The 22,355-nt window shown below is 40.8% G+C and overlaps 2 long non-coding RNA genes across 3 annotated transcripts; both read right to left on the reverse strand.

The window, feature by feature from the left end:
- Positions 1 to 1,556: 1,556 nt before the first annotated feature.
- Positions 1,557 to 5,988, reverse strand: LOC118405933. The gene is made up of 4 exons (XR_004829963.1): positions 5,584 to 5,988; positions 3,386 to 3,499; positions 1,789 to 1,854; positions 1,557 to 1,685 (listed from the first exon to the last, which is right to left on the reverse strand). It is a non-coding gene; the product is annotated as an uncharacterized LOC118405933 (long non-coding RNA).
- A 1,851-nt stretch (positions 5,989 to 7,839) lies between these two features.
- LOC118405583 lies at positions 7,840 to 15,404 on the reverse strand. 2 transcript variants are annotated; one of them, XR_004829908.1, is made up of 3 exons: positions 14,985 to 15,404; positions 8,261 to 8,514; positions 7,840 to 7,967 (listed from the first exon to the last, which is right to left on the reverse strand). It is a non-coding gene; the product is annotated as an uncharacterized LOC118405583 (long non-coding RNA). The 2 variants fall into 2 exon arrangements; XR_004829909.1 differs by lacking the exon at positions 14,985 to 15,404 and having other exon boundaries at positions 8,261 to 8,517.
- Positions 15,405 to 22,355: the final 6,951 nt, after the last annotated feature.

Consider the following 22,355-nt stretch of genomic DNA (forward strand, 5'->3'; position numbering starts at 1 on the left):
TATGTTAAAGCCATTAACAGTGTATTTAGACAACCAAATTCCCTTTATTTTGGTGTATAGCATTTGTGTTTTGGTGCAGGGATTTTTGAGGTATCGCCTGAGAAAGTGGCAAGACCAGTTGTTTACCCCTGTTTCGGCGGGGTCAGGTCACGTGACTGAACACGGGCGGGCGGGGCTGTAGAAAAATTCCACAGATGCCTGCGGAATTCCGAGAATTCTTGTCAAACGGTTGCTCACTATAATGTTAGGCGGGGTCCATGAGACGCCCGCCAAATACCAGATCACTGCGCGACACTCAACTGGCTCCATTTCACACCTGGTCCATTTCACACCTGACTCAGTTCAAACACCAGTAAATCAGAAACCACAATTAGTTCAGAGGTGTTTTTTGCAACATAACCCATAGAGATATGAATCATTACACATTCAAAATTTTATTTAGATTAGACAACTGGAAGTGGCATTACTTATTGACCGCCCCTCGTACATAAACAACTCTCAAAGAAAGGTGTTCACTTACTTGCACAACATAGAATACACTGAATACAAAATGTATCCCTGTTTACATAGCTTATGCAGGGACATGATTCACCATACAATAGCCTGATTAAATCTCGCTTATAGCAGCCCGCCCAACATCCGCCGGCCCTCTATTAGCTTGATGGACAATAGCCTTAAGTCAAGGGAACTGGGTTTTCCATATATGGATAATTTATGTAATTGTCATCACAGCCCACCACAGCCTGGCTTTTGGTTGCTAGGGACTGGGTTGGGTTGCTATGTGGTGATTGACAGCATCACACCTCTTATCTGTAGTTGATCTCCTTGATCTGAGCCACTTGTACTGATGGTGGGAACAGTTGACTATGTATGCACAGTTCTACTATTATAATATGAGACATCTTTTTATTAACAACCGTTGCACCGAAGAACTAATGTGAAAATTACTCTACAATACATAGAATAGCATTCCTTTAGGTAGATGTGCCTGTGGCATAACTTTTGATGTGACAATGGGGCAATATAGGAGGGACATATCATGGTTCTGAGAAGTTTGACAGGCTTCAAGTGTCACAACAACATGCCGCATTTTTGTGAACCAACTGTTTTTCTGCAGTTGTCTGCCCATATAGATCAAAGAAATATACTTTATGCCAAGCTTTCGTTGCTGGCCACATAAAATCTCACCACCAGGCAAAATAATAGTTCCAGGAAAGTCTGCGCTCCAAGATTCCTTCAAGTTTCTTGAAATCCCCACAAGATGTTGTTTTCCCACTCAAACATGCCTCTGCTCCCATGGGTCCTTCACACAGAGAACCACAGCCTGCACAGACAATAGGAGAGGCAACTAGCCCGCCCACCGTCTGGATGGTGGAGACATGCAAATGTACTGGTTTCAACGGTAATGGGGGCTTGACCGAAATCCTGGCTTGCCATTGGTGTTGTTATTTTCTACAACAGTTCCCCCATCTTATAGCTAGTGGGGCACAAACTCCGCGGGGAGGGGCCAGTTACAGCCCTGGACAGCGGAGTTTGTGTTACACAGACTAACCATACAATGACAAAAGATAAACTTTATTGATGTCCTGATATATACATAAATAATATATATACATGTGTTCACTGAAAAGATACGTCTCACCAAATGTTGAGCTGCTTCAAACATCGTCTGTCCGGATCTTACCCTGCAGAACACAACGTTAATATGATTAAAAAAGTGTAAAATTTTACGTGATGTTATAAGCAGAAAGTATATGAAAAGATTTACTTTGTTTGGCCATGGCTTACTTTGGAAAACTGGAACAGCTTCCGCGCTTTCTTAATTGCTGCAATCTCTTCTGCTGTCTTCTCATTCTGTAGGTAACGTCATCACATAGTTATCAAAGTTTGTCCTTTTGATTAAAAGAGACGTCTTCATTAAGATGATGTTTGGTTTTATCTATGTTACGTACAAGTTAAGATCGTATATCCCAGCATGGCGGCATACATCAGCTCCTGTGGAACTGGGAAACATAAAACTCTTTGTATATTCCGGTTTCTTAAATCTTATTCCATACATTTAAGATGTATGGGCCAAGTCTTGGTTATGGTCATCGAGTCTTACTTGAACAGAAATGTGTACACTCGGGAAGAAAAGCCTTAGAAGTTTGGTCCGCTACTTTGTAGCGTAGCCATTTTCACGGATCCGGATCCCATTGAATGCAGGGAGACGCGGGACTAGTGGTGCGTACCTAAACTTATATTCAGGTTCATCGATCAGGTCCGGACTCAGGTTCAACAGTTCAGGTGATCATTGCATCATTGCATGTTATGTACGCTAGAAAGTTTTCTTTTTTGAGGGGGAGGGGGTATGGTGCATATAAAATTGCATGTTAGCATGAACTGAAATGCAATGTGAAAAATACATGCAAATTATATACAGCCAGTGTAAACACGAAATGTTTTTTGTCTTTTACTAGTGTAAATTTCACTGTCTATGGAAAGTTTTAGATGGTTTAGAACAAAAAAAGGGAATATAAGTGACAGATAGCTTTTTGCAAGTCCGGACTTGGCTCCTGACATTTAGTTTTTTTTTTGACAATTCCAAGTCCGGGCTTTAGGTACGCACCACTACGCGGGACACTTTGGGTAGACTGTCCAGAACGTGCCAAAATGGAGATGTTTGCAGCATCTTCAACACGTCAGACCGTTTACGATTCTTTAAATGAGTGTTATAATGTTACAATAATATTGTTTTCGTCATCTATTTTTGAACGTCAATCAACATATGATTTAGAATAATGTGATGTCAGGAAAGGCAGAGTTAGCTTTTCAGCGAAAGCATATTTATTGAACAATAGGCATGATCATAATCCTACCCGGCGTCTGTTGCTTCAAGGTGCACTTCTGTACTTGGTGCATTCTTCGTTGTATTCGTTTATTTAAAGTGCCAACTTTAAAAGAAAGATTTTTTTTATTGCAACATTAATACAAAACATAGTGGTGCCCCCATTCAAGCACACAGGCTTATATTAAAGACACCACTAGACAAAATAACCACACAACATAGGACAAAAAAGATGAAATGGGTACGGGAACGCCTAATTCTAAAAAGAAACGGACGAATAAACTTATGTTACCAATAGTAAATGATAAGGATAGTCAAAAAGCAATTTTAAAATCGTTTTGTTTCGGATAAATATGATTGAGTTATGGAGAGAATTTGGGAATTTATATCAGATGTCAGTAAAGCCGATCCTTTAAGTAGCAGATAAACACAACTATCAAATAACGAATTTAAATCTAACATAGGAATATTCAGGTTTTCAAGTCAGTCTAAGAGGAGTGTACGCTATTGAACATAATTAGGACAGTGAAGCAGATAATGAGGAATGATTACACCAACCTTTTCCTTCTCTTCCATGTGTTTTCTGCTGTAGCCAGACACACCGGTGCCTCCCAGTGGTGCCGCAAATCCGTTAGGCCAAGTCTAGGAGGCTGTGAAGTAGTTTTTCGTTCTCTATAAAAATTTAAAGGAAAAGCGTTTATCCTCAAATAAGGATGTTGTTTTCCATCCAGATTAGTAGAGGTGCATGTGGCTTTAGTTTGGCTCACGTTTAAGTCATTATGTATGAGGTTCAAGCAAAGAAAGTAATGCCATTGGTTTCATAACAGGCTCCAAATTTCATTAAGTTAAAATTTTGGCAGAAGAAATGAAGAGATACATCCTCTTGAGATTGAAATATCCCAAATTGTTGGTTCTTTATTTAGCAACGTCTGTGCCACATTTCCACTCATTCGATAACAAGATACGATTTGGCTCTTTTTTGGTGATTGTTTCATTACATACTATTACATGTGAAATCACCTCAATGTTACAGACACTGCTTCATTTCGCTTCCCGAAAGTGTGTTAGTAAATTGTAATATTCATAGAGTATTATAATTCGTGCAGTATGAATTGGCAGTTAAGTCACTACACAGACCCCCTCCCCGCCACAATTATACACCGCTAAACACAATTTAACATTAGACACGTAGTACCCCGTCCGCCAGTTTAGTTATAAGGTCAGAAGGTCATGGGTGCTTTGTTGGGTACAGTAACAAGGTAAAAATCACTGTATCCCGTATTAGCTCTTTTGGTTGGAATTCACATTAAAGGAACAAAATAAAAGACTAACGGGCATCCCTAAAGCTATACATGTGTCACCTAGCACAGGTATCGCTCCTAAATAAACGGAAACTTTTAAATATGTAACCGTTAGTGCCTTATCCGCCATTTTGGTACAATGTCAGACAGTCACAGGTGCTTTTTAGCTGCAGGTACCATGACAGGGTAAACAACACTACTGGCTCTTTTCTTTCGTGTTCACAGTGGAAATTAAAGAACAACATAAAATGATACGGGCCATCCTTAAAGCTGTACAGGTGTATCTAAGGTGGATATCGTCTCTGTTCTTTAGTAAGTTTACTAATTAGCAGTGGAGTAACAAGGTAACCATGTATACACACGCAGGAGGGAGTTGGCAGCAAATAAATTTAAGTACCGAGATTCAGTTAGCTCAAATACAATTATATAAGTTAGAGTCAAGCTGGCCAACATCTAACGGTTGTACATGTACTGAATAAAAACACCTATAGTGAGTTTTGGATGGTAGGGAGGGAGGTGATTATGTAATACTGCATGAATCAAAGAAGCTTTGCTTTCATAAGTTTCAATGTCATTAAATCTTTTCTTGTCATCAATAGAAAAACTTAATGATTGATATCGCAACACAACTCATCCATCCCGGGTGTAACATGAGAGTCCAAGTTTACAACATTGTCTGAAGTTTGCACAGACTCTGTAGAACACCTGTGGCGTGTTTCGGACGGGGGCAGGGGTGGGGGTGGTGTCTATGAAGCGCAGCGAGGCACACACATGCACGCGCGCAGCAAAATATCGTCCCTCGGATAGGACGTTAAATGGAGGTCCCGTGTCTGGGGAGAGCCATACCCCAGGCACGTTAAAGAACCCGCCACATGTGCGATGGTGCTGTGTGAGCGGTTCAAAACCTACAGTACCTTGGCCGCACCTGGGGCAATAACTGTCGTATTGAGGTCACCTGAGTGGCGCCGAATGGCAGCTCGCTCCAGACACTTGCGACAGTCGTATTGAGGTCACCTGAGTGGCGCCGAATGGCAGCTCGCTCCAGACACTTGCGACAGTCGTATTGAGGTCACCTGAGTGGCGCCGAATGGCAGCTCGCTCCAGACCCTTGCGATTTAGCCCTGCCTATTGTAAGCTCCTCGCAATTCAGCCCCTGGCTGCAAAGAGTGAGTAGTCGGCCCACCCAATAACAATAACAATAACAACAATATTTCACTTAGCTTCAAATTTCTTTGATCAAACTCATCAAACTGATGTCAATCACAAGGTTACCCCCTTACAGGATCCTTAGGAGAGAATTATTGCCCAATGCTGACATTAAGATGCGTTGGGTACGACACTTTAATATTAAACTTTAAGGAACGTTAAGGTTGGAAGTTTAGACTCGAGCTAAGAAGGAACCGTATATGAATCCCATGACCTATATACCTGCCGCACAAAACTTACCTGACTTACCTTAAGGTGTTCTTTTGTGAATTTTGCGAAGTTCTGTTGTCCGGAGAAACCGGCAAGAAAAAGAAGCTCCTCTTTTAGTTGTGAAACCGTGCCTGACTTCCGGGTTAGTCGCGTGATGGCGACTCACGGCAGCCTTTGTTATGCTAATCATGAGGCAGGTGTACTGGAGCTGCAGTACCCAAAGCGGCGCCAGACGGCGCTTCATGCGTACAAGCTTCACCACAACGTGCATTGAAATAAAGCCATAATCACTTCATACACGTTCTCAGTGTTGCTACATGTATATTGTGAAAGGAACTGAAACAGTGTGCGAAGCGGTATGGGTTAGGGCTCTAGGATTTCCGATTGCCGTGTTGCCATGCCAAAGGGCAAAAAGTCATTTTTCCAGATTCAACCCAGAATAATTTTCAAATGTACAATGAGAAGAAATGAATATATAAGATTGTAATGTACGTAATGTTGATCTTAGCTTCAGACACTGAATACAATAGTTCGTTTAGGATTGAAGCCTTTATCATTAATTGTTCTTTAAAGTGAGTGTCACTGCGTACACCTTACGGACCCACGTAAATGTTTCGCAAAAAAGCATCAGCCCTTCCCATGTCCTCGCGCAGCTCTTTATGTGCGCCGTACTAAAGCGGGATGAAAGGCATGAAAGACATACTGCTTTAAAAATGATTTATTTGGGACCATTTTAGACCAAAATGTATATCTTAATAATTAAGCTATTTTCCATAGTATTAGGATCAAATGACCATGCTTTGAGGTGCCTAGGACATATATAGATAGGACTCCATTTACACTTTTTTTTACGTTTACACACACAGTCATGTGGTTGGAGAGAGCTTCATACGTTTGTTGTTCACTAAATGCTGCATTGTACTTTACTTCGATCGTTGTTGTGACGTCTTGCTTGAGTGTGTAACGCTGGTTCACCTTTATCCGAGGGTAACCTATATTAGTTGTTTGTAAGAAAAAACTTATTTAGGGATATGAAGTTGACGGACGGTGGTTTCAAATCGGAGCATTGTCAAAATATTGCAAATTTGAAACCGCTGTCCGCAGACTTAATACTCCTAAATGTGCTGTTTTTAAAGACAACGGATAAAGGTCACCCTATGGATAAATGTGAACTAGCGTTACCGAAAAGGAAAACATGTTTTAATCAGTTAATGCCATTATATCTTAACTAATTATAAAATCTTTGAACGCACAAATATTCACCTGTCCTTCTTTGAATGTTTTCGGCAGTAGTTTTCATGTGTTACAGATCCTTACCGGTTTCTTTCTTTTCTAGGAGACACAGACAACAGCGACTACGACTGCCCAGACCCTGAGGACAGAAAACTATCTGCATATATATTTCTTGAGATTATGTTTTGGATAATTTTTGATGAGGACCTTCAAATAAAGAATTTGTAAAGTCTCTGACGTCCGATGATTTCTGTGTTTATGTGTTTTTTTTTTAATACCAAGTTTTGATGTAAAAAAATCTATAGTGGGAGCCGCCACTACTACTCTTTGATATGTACATGAAAACATCTATATTTTTGTTAAATAGTGGTCCCCATTGTCGCCGATTTATTCAAAAGGGAGTAAGGATCGACACACTTAATTTTTCCACACTGCTCAGTACTTGGTGTATACCTTTATTTTCACTCCGCGTACCTTGGGTTCAATAATTTCAGCAACACTTGAGTTGCAAGTGAAATTCACATGATAAAGGTATATTAATATTGGATTGTTTGGTGTGGGAGACCGTGGCATCTCCGTTATTTTGTTCAGACCTTCCTAGTGAAATTAGCAACAGTTACAAACCTCGAACCACCATAGATAGTACTAGTTTAGACAAGAAAGACAAGTTTGACGTCAGCAAGTCTACCAAGATTCCATGCACCTTGCGAGTAAAAACTGAAGAAAAACTCGAATTACATGAAAAATAAGCCTGCATGCATGACACTTTCAGGTAACTTGTTTATTCTGTTTTATCGTTGGATCATGGAGGTTAATAGACCCACTGCATGGCTTCACACACACACACACACACAAACTCACACACACAGTGACACACACACACACACACCCACACATACGGAATTCTACTTCCTGTCAATGTGCAAGTCTTTTGGCCTTCTCTTCCTGTCACATTCCAATCCTGCCACTCTACTTTATTCCTACGACTTCGATCATAACTACGAACACAAGGCCAGCGATATCACAAGTTCTTAGAAATAAGTCACACTGCACAAATAATACTCAACGTTTTCATGACTTTTATTTGTCAACCCAGTGTTTATTTTTTGGTCATCACTGGAAACGCCGGTCTTCCGTTGATCCGGTAGGCTGCCATGCCGGGTACAGGGGTCAGCGTCGCATCAGGGCGTCTGAAAATAAGCATACAATCAGATATTTCAGCATTGCCTTTGAAATTTCAGTAATTTTCAGCCATAAATTGTTGGATTTTAGAGGGTCTCTGAGGGGGATCCCAGACCGTCATAACGAAAAATACATGGAGGGTTTTTAACAAGAAGGCTGTTCATAGTTGTACATATCTTTCACACATACAAAGTATTTGGCCGACTCCATCTTCCGGCCTCTGCCTGGTTTTCTTGTGCAATGACCCTTATGTATATTTACAGTACATGGTAAAAAAAAAGCAAAACGTGAGATTTCTTACCTTCTTGCTCCTCTGGATCCCGTACCTCCTGTGCACGTGCGTCAAGCTGCTCATCCACGTCATCCAACAGGTCTTTCAGGATTTCCATGAGGGACCTCGTTTCTTTCTCGTACCCCGGCAGCTCTTCATTTTCCAGCTTAGATCGACGGCGCCTAGCAAACACTATGAAGCCCTCCGAGTGGTCAATAAGCACTGCGGTGAAAACCATCGTCACAAGCAGCATACAGACGAACAGCCTCATGGTGTTGACTCACCTGAGGTAAAAGGAAACAGTCAACTTTATAGTTGGATATTTTCAATCGCATATAGAGATTTTGATTTGAATTATTCTGCTGTATAGAGAGATACAGCCAGGGCTACCCAACTAGCCGGAGGCTATTTCAACAGCTAGCTTTGGTGACAATACAATATATAACAACAGCATTACGTTAACCGATACATGAGGTTTGTTCTTACGGATATCATTTGACTACAGAGGCGATCTGTGTTTACAAAATAGACTCGCAGTTGTACGACCTGCGTTACTCTATGAAAGCAGTCGTTACTACTAGTATCTATGATTTTCTGAGTCTATGATACAAGTAATATTACAAGGTTATAACTGATATATAAGGATACTTGGAGTGATTACCACGTAAAACGCTTTAATACAGATCGTTCAGTAAAAACAGTGTTTGTTAAGGTGAAACTGAGTACCACATATAGAGACGGGGGCAAAAATTTATACTTCTCACACCAAAATTATGCAAATGCACAAATTGGATGCTGTTCATTGATTGGTTGTGCAGTAGTAGTCTTACAATAGTAGTTGTCTGTTAATTGATCTGTTTTTGTAGATTCGTTCTTCGGAAACTGTCAACTGCTGTTTTTTTCTATGTTTATTTTGTAGGGAATAAATATGAGACAATTTACAAGCAACAAAAACCTAGACTATTAGGTAAAATCGAAGTATCTCCATGTATACACATATCGGTTGTTCACCGTTATCCACGTACATGGTAACTTATATCCGGTGTTTTTAGAAGCTGTATTGTATGAGCAAAATACCAATCTGCTACATGAGCAAAACACCAATCAGGCAACAAAAGCCCAGACTAAGGCAAATTTGAAGTATCTCCATGTAACAATACACGTATACCTTTAAACCATATATTGGATCGTTTGGAATAGGGAGTGCCATCATAGCGGACACAACTGCATGGAAAGAAGTTAAGTGCACGGTTTGACTCCGACCGCAAGGGGCCAACGGATATCGACAATGACAGGGGAATCTGTGCAAAAAAGAAGAGACGAAATAGTTCGACCAAGACAGGAGTGTTGGCCCGAGTTGACCAGGATTTCGGCCAAGTTGATCAAGGTTTGGACCGAATTGATCTGGCTGAGTTGGTAATGGTCAGATAAAACAAACTTTTGACGTTTTTGCGTCGGCCTTTGACAACAGAAGTCTTATAACACTTAAATATTGATAAGAAACCTTTATTAGTAACTTTTTGTGTGAAATATATAGGTATTATGTGAATTCTTCGTTTTAGCCAAAAAACATCAATTCATTATGTCATAGTTACGTCAAATTAGGTCATTATGTCATACAAATTTCAGGAAGTATAAAACTTGACGAGCATATTACCCCCTGCAAATTTGGTACAGTAAGCCGTTTTGAAAATACGAAGGGGGAGCCCCCCACCCCAGTCCAGGGAATACCAAAAAAACAGTTACTGTAAGACAAGTATGCTGCTCCCAAGAGAAAGACACTTTACACCTAATTAAGTGATCACGAGACAGGTAAAAATGAAACAAATTACTCGGACCTCTCCCAACCCTACGGCAAAGCTACCGTCGTAACAAAGGTTCTTTCATGATTGGCTTAATTACCTTGGGTATCGTCAATTCGGCAGATTCCAATCTAATGACGCTAGATGGCTCGTTTTGATATGAATGGTTATCCTGTCCATCTGTGTAATTGACAGGGCCAGGGGAATATCGACAATTACAGTGGAATCCGCACAAAAAAGAAGGGACAAAATAGGACGACCAAGACAGGAGTGTTGGCCCGAGTTGACCAGGATTTGGGCCAAGTTGACAGGTGTTTAGTGGATATGGTTAACAGTTTAAGACAGTTACTTTAAGACAAGTATGTTGTTCTCAAGAGAAAAACACTTAACACCCACTTAATTACTCCACAGGTGAAAATGAAACGAATAATTGCTCAGACCTCTCCCAACCCTACGGCAATGCTACCGTCGTAACAAAGGGAACCTTTCATAATTTGCTCGTTATTACCACGGGTATCGTCAATCAGTAGATTCCAATCTAATGACGCTGGATGGTTTGTTTAGATTGCAATGGTTATCCTGTCCATCTGTGCAATTTTTACTCCTCAATGCTACAAATTTCTAACTAGCTACTTGAGTTAACGTTGCCTGAACGGGGTAACCAGTAAAATTTGATTTCAGAAAGTTATTTCAGCAGGTCAAATCACTTGATTACAAAGTTACTCTCCCGCACAACTACCAAGTCATGATTTTTGATAGGAGGGCAAGCGGCGATACCAAGTCACGAAAGGTGTATTTTGCATACCATAGATGAACAACGTCGGCCCAACTTGTGTATTACTCCAAAAAGTAATGTCGAATTCGCTACGTATCATACATTTGTGCATTATTTTCAGGTGCATTTGTCTATTTCAAAAGATATTAGCGTCATTTTTGAAGTGTCGTATGCCAAAAGTTGCAATTTCAATTCCTGTAGGCGCACACACACATACACACATAGAGAGAGAGAGGGAGAGAGAGAGAGAGAGAGAGAGAGAGAGAGAGAGAGGGAGAGAGATCTATAAACTTATATTATCTTTAACAATAGAGGCTGTATTGTATGAGCAAAACACCAATCTGCTGTATGAGCAAAACACCAATCTGCTGTATGAGCAAAACATCAATCTGCTGTATGAGCAAACACCAATCAGGTAACAAAAGCCCAGACTAACTAAAGGTATACGTAAATTTGAAGTATCTCCATGTATACACGTATACCTTTAAACCATATATTGGATCGTTTGGGGTAGTACCGTCATAGCGGACACAACTGCATGGAAAGAAGTTAAGTGCACGGTTTGACTTCGACTGCAAGGGACCAACGGATATCGACAATAACAGGGGAATCTGTACAAAAAGAAGGGACGAAATAGTTCGACCAAGACAGGAGTGTTGGCCCGAGTTGACCAGGATTTGTTCCAAGTAAGTTGATCAAGGTTTTGGCCGACTTGACCTGGCTGAGTTGGTAATGGTCAGATAAAACAAACTTTAGGACAGCTACTGTAAGACAAGTATGTTGTTCCCAAGAGAAAGACACTTAACACCCAATTAACTGATCACAAGACAGGTAAAATGAAACAAATTATTCGGACCTCTCCCACCGGCAATGCTACCGTCGTAATACCCCCCTCACATGTAGCGAAAATCGATCGGACGACGAGTGTGTGAGCTCTAAATAACGAGGCGGCATGACCCTGACGGGAAGGGAGGGAACTCTGCCATTTCTTCGTCGGTATCAGAGTCATGCCTCCTCGTACTTCAGAGCTCGCAGACTCGTTGTCCGATCAATTTTTGCCACATGTGAGGGGGGATAACAACGGAAACCTTTTACAATTGTTATTGTTATTGGGTGGGCCGACTACTCACTCTTGGGAGCCAGGGGCTGACTTGTTAGTTTACAATAGGCGGGGCTAAATCGCAAGGGTCTGCCATTTGGCGCCACTCAGGTGACTTCAATAGTACGACAGTAACTGCCCCATGTGCGGCAATAGGACTGTCGGGTGTGAACCACTCACATCGGGAAGGACTCTTTTCGATAAGGCCACAGCAAGTAAATGTTACGGATGACATCAGCGCGCGCATTAATTTTCGCCTGATTTCAGAAAAAAAAACAAGAATTTTTTTTCTTCTGCAGGGATGTTCAACATGACGATAAAGTACCAAAATGAGCAAATGTATTTTGTTGTAGCCTAATAATCGTACTTGTAGAATTGACACTTGCGAGGTACCCAGGACTGTAGTTGTAGAAATGAAACTTATTGGATAGTTGTAAAAGTGACACCAATATGGAAGCCATGAGTGTGTTTACCAACTTTGTTGGTGATGCCAGTCTACCTCACTAGTGTCACTTTTACCACACCAGTACGTGCTACATGTTTTAAATACAGGAATGAATGCCTTGTTGGCTCTGATACTATGTTTTGTCCCTTTAATTCTTTTGACAAGAGTCATCACAACTTAATGGTGCCTATTTTTGAAAATGTAGCCATCTTGTTTGTTTTTTTCACCTATCTTTTTTTTCACCCTATCGCACTACTTTTTCAGTCTGCAGAGGATGTCATCCATGAAATTTACTTGCTGTGGCCTAAGTTCAGTGGGTTCTTTGACTTGTTCGGCTCTCCTCAAACACGGGACTTCCATATAACGTCCTATCCGAGGGACGGCCCTTACAAAAGCCAGGTAGATAACTATCGAGGCCTGGACCCGGGCCCGAAATGTCCTGAACCTGTGACCGAAGTGTCCTCAGCCTGAGGTCGAATTGTCCTGACTCCTGAACTTGGGACCGAAATGTCCGGACCGAAGTGTACATGTGCCGAACTGTCCTGATGTCTTTCTATTGTTCAGACAGTTCACTGATGGTGCGGTTTCAGAGGCACCGGGTGCGTAAGATGTGCCTAACATACAATGAGATAGTTCATAGAACAATTAATGGCTCGAAGTGGACATTTTAAGACATCCTGTCTACCTGATTGCAACTGGACAATATTTTGCAAAGAATGTTATTTCTACATCTATCATAATATCTTTCCCACAATTGATATGACAACAAAAACGAAATTTCTTAAAACACGGACAGCACCACATGGGCCCATCTATATATTTTCTACTAAAATGGTTTTGCATATCCATATAAATTTTTTCCTAGTTATTAAGCAATTCTTAACAAAAAGTACAAAAAGAAATGGCCAGCAAAAGTGTATTACGAGCCGAAATAAGATCAAATAGGCCTCAGAGAGGCTATAACATCTGCATCTTGATTCAAATTCACTGTGATAGTTTCATCTCACGTAGCTATAGCATATTAACAGTTATCGGCTTATTTGTACCGTGATTGACGATATTTAGCATTTTCAGTCAATTTGTCGACGATGTTTGACAATTTTTCGTGCAATCTTCCGGCATTGGTGACTTTTCGTCGTGCAGATAAGCGAAGTCACTAAAAATTGAGGGATAGGAGCCTTGGGATTTTGTGCTTCCGTACAAATGACCGAATTGTGCGTTTATCCGACATATTTGATGATAAATCACTTTTACTACAACAAAAGCTTCAAGTAAGTCTAAAAATCATGTCTATTGATATTGGCTCACTATCATCCTGAACTTAACAACAATATATATCTGCATGTGATGTTAATCCATTGGCTTTAGCCATGATAAACATCGTGGTTTGCCATGATTGACACATCCAAATTTTGCTGCGCTGTAGACATGTTCCTCTGCCCTATAGACTTGTCAACGTTGTCTGCAGCTTGACATTCTCATTTACCACCATCTAAGAAGTCACTTTGCTCAGCTCAATATGGTTGGCTTCCTGGAACGCTTCAAGCGCTGCACTGAACTCGGACCAAGTAGAAAATTCAGCGCCCATATTCAGCGCTATGTTGGCTTGGACGAGAGACGGATCAGAAACTGGCGAATAATGGCGGGAAAGTCTTGTGACAAGCTCTTATTGGCTGGCATCCCGGGCTGCCGGCTGTCAATAGCCTGCCCTCAAATGGTTCTTAGTCTATTGACACACTGGGTGTAGCACACTGAGAGCAACAGAAAGTTGTAAGGGGCATATCAGCTTTATCATGTAGAAGGAATGATATTAAAGGCACAACTGCAACATGCAGAGACTATATATAGTCACAATACTTGCATAACACCACATAAAAAACAAGTAACTGTGAGTACTAGTAACATACTCTTTGACGTAATTATGGTTTATGTCGATTGTGTTGTTTTCTGTGGTGTGGCGTTTATATCGCATGCGGATAATATCGATATCGCATTGACTTATACAAAAAACGTACTTGAAAGCTGTCAAATTTAAAGCACAATCCTGTACGCATCAGCAGCAAAGTCAGCGTCTCAAAAGAACGACACTAAATGAAAACAATCACACAGATTCCCATATTGATACCTAAGACGCACACCATTGTAAAATGTTGCCTGTGACGACGTGCACAAAACGATCAGAGAATTTCGAGAATCCTGTAATATCTGCTTGGCATTATCTATTACCACAAGGCCTAACCCGCGGAAATAATGCAAATCTGGACTTCTAAGGACGTAGGGGTGATTTCTGAAATTCTTACATCGATTATAAGAAAAGCTACCGCGAAGATATAGTGCATTATCACGCAAAAAGAATTGAAGCCCTAATATCACTGATTGCTTACCAGGACACAAAGCCTAACATCTCGTTAGGGATTCCTCTGCACCGACAGATGTCCTACGTTAGAGAACACATAACCCTATACATGCATCTGCTCGGAGATAAGCTAATTTATAAACCACATGGCCTATTGGTTAGCTGTTCCACAATACCAAGGAAATAGGGGTTATTTCTGAAATCATTACATCGATAATAAAAACAGCAAACATGACACAACTTGCCGCTGTGCTACCACTACGGTGTTGCTACTCACCGAGTTTCTTGTCAGGACGTTCGCGGTGAGACAGCTGCAGTCTTCTGGAGATCTTCTTCAACTCTTCTTCTCGGGTCTGGAATCAGAAGTGTGGGAAACGGGATGGGCTGGGCTTTTTTTAAGTATGTGCTATAGCCTATAATTATGACGACATTCCAACTGACGAAAGAAGTTGTCTGCTCATCTGATGATGCAACTTCTCCATTGCTGGCGTGCAAAGCCTCAACCCGGCCCTTTCACGTATACGGAGTTTCAACACAACACCCACCCACGTAGGCACCCCCATTTGATGTTATGAATGGTATCCAGCTCTATGTACTTTAGATGTAGCTTACATTAACAGTGGTTAGCTCGGCTTGATATGATCAACAGTTAAAATCTTCCAACACCTGGCCTGTACTGCCATTGGCGTAGATTATGGGCTGATCCTAGAATGCTTTGGTGACGGCATAAAAGTCATGGCAACCAGTAATTACAGGTGAGGATGATGAGTCGGGCACTTTTGTTCCAATCTTATCATTTCTTTGACAACGCCAATAGTCCATTGGACACACAATTAGCTGAATTCAGTTTGGATTTGACCTTTAACGTTACTATCAATGGGAAGGAAAGAGATCACCACCAAAAATGTGTTCTAAGTACTGGAAAGAAAACTTTTTTGGACATATGTTGTAGTGCCAGAGGCCCTGGGCGTTTCCAACAACAAATCAAACTCCTTAGATGCTACCATACAAAAACAAGACATCACACAAGCGATCAGTCAGCTAAAGAATAAGAAAGCCTCAAGCAGTGACTTGATTCTGAATAATTGATTGATTGATTGATTGAAGACCTTAATTGCATATTTTTGCCACACCGGGCTAAGTACTTAGTGCTTCTCACATCTTCGCAAAACCGCTGATCAAGCTATTCAATTTACTTCTCTCATCTGGACACTTCCCCCAACAATGGCGAGTAAGCCACATTGTTCCACTACATGAAAGTGGGCCCAAAAAGACCGGAACAAAAAATCTGTCTTGTTAAGTTCTTCTGTACTTAACTCCAGGCTTACCAACTATCTATGAAAATAAAATCATTTCCCCAAACCAAGCTGGCTGCGGAAAACGCTTCGGAACGAATGACGACCTCATTGTAATCATAGATATCTAAATATACTCGACACTCTGATATCTTCATATATATATACTAACGCCAATCAACGTCTGTTTGCGTGCTTTGTAGACAAAAGACTACATTTTACTCCAAGCACAAAACCCACTCATGTTTATTTGCTTGTTTATTCTTTATTTAACCAGGGTCAAAGCATGTCGCCTGACGGCGTTTTTGCAGAAAGTGGCACAATTTATTAACCACTACCCCCAAAGAAGAAGTCAAACCCTATAATAGTAAACGTAGGACCTTATAGTAGATTAGAAACTAATACATGTATTATGTACTGAATGACTCTACTCTCATCTCGAGACTGTACGTGCCATCGGGCATGATTTTGCAAATAAACTCTCTCTTTTAATACTATTCACGAATCTTTCGTACCCTATTTCCAATGGTATGTGTATGACAGTCTTTACTCTTTTGATAAGAAAAACAAAATTCTCAAAATCTGTGCACAGGTGTTCTTCCTAACAAACACGGTTGGTAAGAAACCCTTTGAGAGAGGCCAATTAAGCCGATCTGCATTCCTCAATGGGCGCTTCAGGCAACTTAATTATTACTATTCATGAAGCTTTCGTACCCATTAGCGATAGTTTGAGTATGGCAGTTTTTAGTCGTTTGATAAAAAGCAAAATTTTGGACACATCTGAAACAACATCAGCATTGTCAAAATCTTTTAGCTCAGGTTCCAAAGTTACGGGATGTTTCGAAGCTTCAGTGCACAGATGTCATCGGACACAGACAACATCAGACAAACCTCCATTGTTCCACCTGTCAATCACAACTGATAAGAAACCCTTTGAGGGTGGCCAATTAAGAATCCTTTTATTGTGGATTGCACAGGTGTTCTTTCACAGATAATTTGAGAGCGTCTAATTAAGATTCCTTTATTGTTGAGCAGAATTGTTTGAGCATTTTTCAGTACGGCCGCTTTTAGTATTTTGATTTAAAAAAATAATACACCTGAAAAGACTAGTTTAGCATTGTCAAAATCTTTTAGCTCAGGTGCCAAAGTTACAGGATGTTTCGAAGCTTGATTACACAGATGTTCGCATACAGACAACATCAGACAAACCTCCATTGTGAGAGTGGCCAATTAAGATTCCTTTCATTCTTGAGCAGAACTGCTTTGATCATTGGAGGTTTATCTTCTTTTCCAGATTTGTTATTCTCGTGGTTCAGACTATTCCTTTATTCAGATACCCTTTAGCTCTATTTAGGGCTAGTCTACCAGGGTTCGAATGAAACAATGAAACATACATATACAAACGCAAATATATACACAAACATACATGTATATGTACAAACAGATAATAATAGATACACAAACATTAAAAAAAACTAATGGCTTGAGAAGACATGGTACATTGCCTTTTTTAAAGCGTGAGATGTTGAGCAGGGATTTGATGTGTGGTGGTAGGTGACATTCCAGACTGATGGTACGGTAGAGAAAAGTTCGCTTTTTTGACTTTGTTTTTGGCTTAGGTAGTTTAAAACTGAAGGAGTTGGATAATCTAATTGAATATGTGTGGGTAGAATGGACAGGAACGAACTATTCTATATCTAAGATACGATTCCTGCTTGAGTCAGCTCCAGCGGTCACTCAAGACGCTCAGCGAGAGTGCCAAGATAAAATCATAAACCTCTATAGAAACAGCCCTATCCCATACTGTAAATGCATTTAAGTTCGCGGGGATTTAACTTCGCGGTAGCGGGAAAAGGACTTTTCGCGGTGGCTCTAAGTTCGCGGTAACACCATTATAGTGTGCAGTCTAATACCATAATAGAAAAATGTTCGCGGTGGTCACCGCGAAAACCGCAAACATTAATCCACCGCGAACATTTCTGCATTTACAGTATTTCACTCGTCTTTTAAATACATGTACCTAAAAACATCTCCCATATCTATTTATCGACGACTGCAGTTTCCTTTTAATACTTTGTGTAATATGGATTTTTATTTCTGTTTTATTGAATATTTGTTTCAGCTAGTAATTTTGACAAACAGGTTTGGGATTGAGTGCAAAATCAAATGTGCAGAAATTTCTTACTTGAATTTTTATTATCATAACTAAAAGGGTACCATGCTCATTGTAAGGGGTGATAAATAAGCTTTCCTGTGTTCAAATACAACTCAATCTCTACAACTGGATAAAAAAGACAAGATTTATTTCTGGACGTTTCGAGTGACAGCCATCACTCTCCTTAATTCAGTGTCACTAGAATGAACTGGCAGAACAATTCAATACAAGTACAGCTAACTAGAGACATTGGTTGAACATGCACATATGTCAATTCACTAACTCCTAAGTATCGTAAGCAAATGTTACTTAAATGATGTTTTCTTGTGGTGAGTACTTGTATGGAATTGTCCTGCCAGGTCATTCTTGTGACCCTGAAGAACAGTGATGGATGACACTCAAAACGCCCGAAAGTAAATCTCTATTTTTTGTCTTTCGCCGCGCTTCCGCGGCGAAAGGCAATCAGACCGATATTAGATTTCTGTCCGTCTGTCCGTCCGTCCGTCCGTCCGGGTCGACCATGCCATACCGTGCTAGCGAGATATTCTACCCTGTAGATTCGACGGTATGTAACGTTATGACATACGTATCGGCCTACCATGAATGTGCTGCTTGGTTTGCGGTCCATGCCATATCGTGCTAGCGAGATATTCTACCCTGCAGATTCGACGGTATGTAACGTTATGACATACGTATCGGCCTACCATGAATGTGCTGCTTGGTTTCTGTATGGCTTATAAGCAGGAATTTGCAGAGACGGATGTGAACGGTGAGGATTTCTTCGTAAGATTGTATACAATTTATAAACTAACATGTTCGCTGTTTGGTTATAATAAAACAGACATTGTAGAGAACAGTTTGACATGTCATTTACTTTGTTTTATGGAAAATCACCGCTACAAAATCTAGAATTGTGTAAGATGCGTGCGCCGCATCTGACATGGTGTGGGAGGGGGGCGTATTCGGAAATTTCTTACTCTAAGAAATTTCAGGCTATTTTCGTGTAACAAACTTCTTTCAGCAAAATAGTAGCCCTCGGATGCGTTGAAAATAGAATTACCCACATTTAATTTATAATTTCGAAAGGGAAGATTCTGACCGAGCTCGACGGAGTGAGTCTGACGCGTGACGTCACGACTCCGTCAAGTAAAAGCATAATTGCGTTACTAAAAGAAACGAAACGTTCCATTAAACATACCACGGACCTGTTTTAGTTTAAAATATCTACCTTTCACATGATCTTGCCATTAAAAAAAATATTTCCATTACTGTATATGCCATGTTAATATTTTATGTTCAGTTGTTTATGGTGACAATACTTTGTTTGTTCTTGCAGAAATTCAGGACACATCTACTGATAAATTTGATTACTACAGTGCACTTTCATAAAACCCTGTTGTACTGTAACAGAGCCGTTCTTAACAGCGAAACAATCCGAATAAAGTTAACATCATTCATGCAGTTGTGTTATTATACAGTTCAAGTAAAATATACTCTGTGAGAACCACTACCTTACTAAACAGTTATATAACCTAGCACTTGACCAAACTGTGCCAGAGCTGCCAACGTTGCAGACTTGGCACCCACGCTTGACCAAACTATGCCAAACAATTTTACCTACACAATATAAGTAAGCGAAAGACTAGCTTTTTTTAGAAGCTCTTGTTTATCCAGATGTAGAGATTGAATTGTATTTGAATATCGTTTACCTGGATGTCTAACCTTCGTCCACGAATCGTCATCCGGGATGGACGTAAAACGGGGGTCCCGTGCTCGAGGAGGTGCCTCGACCACGGCCTCATTACTCAACACAATGTGTACCTGTACCTGTACCTAAACACACTAAATCACTATTGAACACCACTTTTTGTGACTAACGATAAGTAAATTTCCAAATCAAACATAGCAATTCTAATCATCTTGAGTTGAAAATTAAGAAAACTTTGTTTTGAGGTTCAAATATGTAAATCCTAATAGAATGATGTCGATTTCTCACTAAATGAGACAGTTGGCAACATTTTTAACGTACAGATAATTGATCAAACTTGTTTAGGTACAGGTAAAGGGACCGGACCTGTACCTAATCCTGTGTACCTGTACCTGTACCTAAAATTTCTTTAGGTACACGGCTCAAATATGAGCCAGTAAAGATATGCCTAACTGAATAGTTTCGTCAGATTGGTAAATTCTGTATTGTATCTGTATCTATATAGCCGGTATAACCGCCCTTTAGCGTAACACACCAGCTTCTGTATCTGTATCTACATAGCCGGTACGTATAACCGCCCTTTGGCGTAACACACCAGCTTCTGTATCTGTATCTACATAGCCGGTATAACCACCCTTCGTCGTAACACACCAGCTTCTGTATCTGTATCTATGTAGCCGGTATAACCGCCCTTCGGCGTAACACATCAGCTTCGCAAGTACGCGGCGCGGCAGCAGCTGGTTATATTACACTGAACGAGCCGTCACACCTAACTTTTGCACATCTATCTGCAAGCGTTCTTTAAAATTATCCAGAGAAGATGCTCCTACTGTGCTTGGTGATAACAATTTCCACTCTACGTTAGTGCTGGGAAAGTACGAATTTTTTTAACACAATCCTAGGTTGGTAACTCTGGTACTTGAAGACTTGCCTGTTTCTTGTTCCTTTCTGAGCTTGTAGTTTTATAGGACATTTTAAATGCTTATGCCTTGCCGACATTGTGAAAGGATGGCCAAACAAGGACATCCAATGTAATTGGATATGATAACCCCCTGCCTGCTCGCTCGGTGGTATCGCCCGTCATTCAGTAGCGAGCGTCACCGAGCAAGCACGCCCTACTCGCCCTAGGTATACCAGCGAAGTTGTGTTTTTTCCCCACCCGGCCCAGCCCTGGGTTGAGGATTATATGTTAAATCACCCACTTTTGAAAAAAGAGACATTAAAAAATTGAACCGCCAGCACTCTGGGCTCCTAGCTTTTAATATTGTGTTTATTGCTAGCATGCTGAATCATGAATAGACAATTTCGATGCCCTAGTCTCTACCAGACAGTAGTAACTATGCTGGCTGAAGGAAGCATAATTTGCTAGGGGGGTTTAGCCAGTAGAGGGTTTCTTTTTTCCAGTAACGAAGGGGGAATGTTAGCCTCTCCTGGTCAATAACCCCCTTTTTGCTACGGGCCGTGCCCCCAAAGGAAAGCCTGGTGGAGGCTATCGATGACTGTCGCGTTTGGGACCGCATTCTTCACACTGCAGCAGCGACGCCCAGCGGTAATGCGAAGAAGAACAAGTTAGCATTGCCCTAAGGTGGGAGACAGATGTTCACCAAAACGGCGGGCTGGTATAAACACTTGGTTCTGCACAAAGAAATTTGTTATTCAAGTAAAGACCAAGCTTAAATATGTTTCATTTGCCTCTTCCCAATCCTGAGTCCTCTTGCCGCACTCTCCATGACTCTAGATCGCGTCCGCCGCCAACGCCAATATTAGGTTCTCAGTCATGTTCAGGGGCACACGATCTAGATATAGACTATTTTATTCTTCATCTCTCGTCGCACATGGCACACAACTCCTGGACTCCCTGCAGGAGTGCTTCTCGCCTCTCTGGATCTCCCATCCAGACTCACTGACCTACTTACACCTGCTCTCTGACCTCCTCTGGGTCCTACCATTCCACATACTAGTGGGGGGGGGGGTCCACTCAAAGCACAACAAACACACCCAGACAAACTGTCAATGTGACAGCTTTCAAATGTGTAAAGTACTTATCCTCATTGGTAGAACATACATTGAAAAAAGATGGCCTGACCTCTGACCCCTCAATGACGACATGGTACGGACTTTACTATTTTTAGCTTCGCCAAGAAGATTATGTTTTTGCTGACTTGGGTCTGTATGTAGGTCAACAGGATATAACTCGTGAAATTGTGGATGGAACTTTTTGATTTTTTGCAGGTGTGTAGCGGTTGTTGAAAGGCATGCCTAGTTCGAAAATGGGTTACCTGGCGTTTTCCTACGGTACAGCAGCGAGCTTGGTATTTTTTTTGTGTTTTTTCGGGAAGCATAAGTCAAAATGCAGCTGGGCGATTTCCACGATATTTGGCAGGTGTTTAGCGGTTGTGGAAAGGATTGTTTTTTTTTTTTTTTTTTTTTATTTTTTATTTTTTGTCAATATGACTTTATTCGGGTCCATCAGCAGTACATTGTGATTGT

Source organism: Branchiostoma floridae, chromosome 18 (genome assembly GCF_000003815.2).
Source record: "Branchiostoma floridae strain S238N-H82 chromosome 18, Bfl_VNyyK, whole genome shotgun sequence".
Lineage (NCBI taxonomy): Eukaryota > Metazoa > Chordata > Leptocardii > Amphioxiformes > Branchiostomatidae > Branchiostoma > Branchiostoma floridae.